Source organism: Pteropus vampyrus, unplaced genomic scaffold, assembly GCF_000151845.1.
Source record: "Pteropus vampyrus isolate Shadow unplaced genomic scaffold, Pvam_2.0 Scaffold692, whole genome shotgun sequence".
Taxonomy (NCBI): Eukaryota; Metazoa; Chordata; class Mammalia; order Chiroptera; family Pteropodidae; genus Pteropus; species Pteropus vampyrus.
In genome coordinates this window covers 27,466-30,218 of record NW_011889473.1, presented here as the reverse complement: position 1 = coordinate 30,218, position 2,753 = coordinate 27,466, and the positions used below count along the sequence as shown (strand labels likewise).

The following is a 2,753-nucleotide window of genomic DNA, read 5'->3' as shown; positions in this document are numbered from 1 at the left end:
AGCTAATCCCACACGCGCTGATGCAGGACGCAGACCTGCACCTCACTGGGCACGGCCCCTCTGTCCTGGAGGTGGCCCAGGGGAGCAGTGGGGTGCAGTGGGGAGCGTGCAGGCCAGACGCATGAGTTCACTCTTAGACACGTGTGCTCTCGACACCAGCAAGCTCTCTGTGGTCCTGTTTGGCCTTGCTCACCTGTGATGCGGGTAAATGATGTCACATCACATGACTTACGTGCATGAGTAAAATGAAATAAGATGATGGTGCTAAGTGTTTAAGTAACACATCTCACAATAAAAGGCATAGTTTACCAAATGTTCTCATTGCCACCATGTGCCCAGAGACACCGAGGCCGGCTCTGGGTTGCTGCCCTCTCTGTGGGGCCCCAACCCCAGAGCTCCTTATACAGTCAGAGCACATGCAAATAGGGCCCCTCTGCTGATAAAAGCCAGCCCAGCCCTGAACCTGCAGCTCTGGGACAGGAGCCCAGCCCCGCGATTCCCAGGTGTCCCCATTCCAGGATCAGGTCTGAACACGCACGACACACCATGGCGTTTGGGCTCAGCTGGGTTTTCCTGGTGGCTGTTTTACGAGGTGACTGATGGGGAACAAGGGACACTGTGTACGTGAGTGGGTGTGAGTGAGGAACACGGATATGTGACAGTTTCCGTACCCCGACGTGTCTGTGTTCGCAGGTGTCCAGTGTGAGGTGCAGCTGGTGGAGTCTGGGGGAGATGTGGTGCGGCCTGGGGGGTCTCTGCGACTCTCCTGTGCAGCCTCTGGATTCACCTTCAGTAGCTTCTAGATGCACTGGGTCCGCCAAGCTCCGGGGAAGGGGCTGGAGTGGGTCTCATACATTAGTGGTGATGGCAGCAGCACAAACTACGCTGCCTCCGTGAAGGGCCGATTCACCATCTCCAGAGACAACGCCAAGAACACGTTGTATCTGCAAATGAGCAGCCTGAAGGCTGAGGACACGGCCGTGTATTACTGTACGACAGCCACAGTGAGGGGACTTCAGTGTGAGCCCAGTCACAAACCTCCCTGAGGGAGACAGGAGGGGTGCTCAGGTCACCAGGGGGAGCTCAGGACACCAGGGGGCGCTCAGGGTACACACAGCACAGCTCACACAGACCAGCCCAGCAGCAGGTGCAGAGGGACCCGGGGAAGGAGCTTCCCATTCGGAGCAGCAATTTCCTCTCAAATCTCTCAGCTGCCTCCCAGGAGAATTACTGCTTCTTCTTTGTGGCTCTAATTTTCCACATTCTCACACACACAAGAAATGAAGAATTAACCTGTCTGTAGACGGTGTATCAGCAGGGCCTGGGGACGTTTCCTGCTCCAGCTTTCAATGTGTCCTTTCTGATTTCATGACAGAGAGACCACCTGTGGGCTTTGTGTCCTGAGACTGGGAACTGTTTCCACACAGAGAGACACAGCACAGTGCAGGGACCTGTGTGCTGAGCTCAGGCTCTGCCCCCCACAGACACACGCTGTCCCCACGTGGGCCTCCCTTCAGACAGGACACATGGCCCACATGGGAGGACCTGGCCCCCAGGACTCTGTCCCACAGGGTCCCTGTCCTGTCTACAGCACATTAACCTCTTTTCCTCATTTACTCAGGTGGATGTTGAAACACCCCAACATCACCCACTATCATCTACTGTCCTAGTTACATGAAATCTGCTTAGCCATGTGTCTCCTGTGCTTCCGTGCCCCTCACTCTCAAGCCCTCCCCACATACCAGTCACAGCAAAGAGGGTTAATAATTTTTCACATGGGTTCTGCACTATGTCCTGGCATCACACAGTCGTTCAACTGTTGAGCCTTCAGACGCCATCACCGTCATTGATGTAAATTCTCCCCACATCCGAGAAAGCTCCTAGTAAGAGGGTAGCTGCAGGTAGTGTGAACAGAGTGGTGAGGGTTCAGGTGACGGACCACGTGTGTTTGGACTTCTCTCTGGTTCCTGGTCGGATAGAGGATGGAGCATTTTGAGCTCCCCATACACGTGGCCTCCTCTTTACTCTGAAGAGCATTTCTCTTCCCAGGCCTCATGGGGTGGCCCAGCACCCCTAATTCAAGCTGAACCTGTACTGATCACTCTATCCTATAGTCCATCTTAGCTGTTTAGATCTCCTTAGGGAATCAAGCCCCTCTACTCCACTCACATTGTGTCCCGGATAACTATGGGTTTCTCTCCTTTATCAATTAGAAATGAATCATGTAAATGGGACAGGAATTCACAGCCCGGACCCACTAGTCTATAGAAGCCCCATCCATCACTCAGTGATACAGCCCCCTACCCACACACCCAATATGAAAGCTTCAGCCTGAGCAGAAACAGTGGGGAGATGAACCCAGAGTTAGGGAGGGAGCGTGTGCTCGCTCATGATGTGCTCAGAGTCGAATGAGGAGCTCCTGAGGGTACGACTGTGTGTCCCAGGCCAGTCCCCAAGGTTCACAGTGGAGGATGAAGGATGCAGTGATTTTTTCCATATGAAGTGGGGACAGAATAGGGCAAGGTGCTGCAGTTGGTGTGAATGCAAAGGCTCCCTGCATTGAGTGTGTTTATGTACTTTATCGCCTTCTCTACATTATGATGTTTAACAACTTTCAAATATTTCTTGATGGGGAGACTCTTCCCCTCATGATGGAACCAGTTCTTAGATACAGCACAGGTCTTAGCCTGACACACGCCTTTCACATGGAAACTAAGACCCCAGGGCACCCGACTATCTCTGCCCGCACATCC

General features: G+C 53.4%; 1 pseudogene; it reads left to right on the top strand.

Annotated features, from left to right (window-relative positions):
* The first annotated feature begins 485 nt into the window (after positions 1-485).
* LOC105309218 overlaps positions 486-2,753 on the top strand; it is an 18,912-nt pseudogene continuing 16,644 nt past the window's right edge.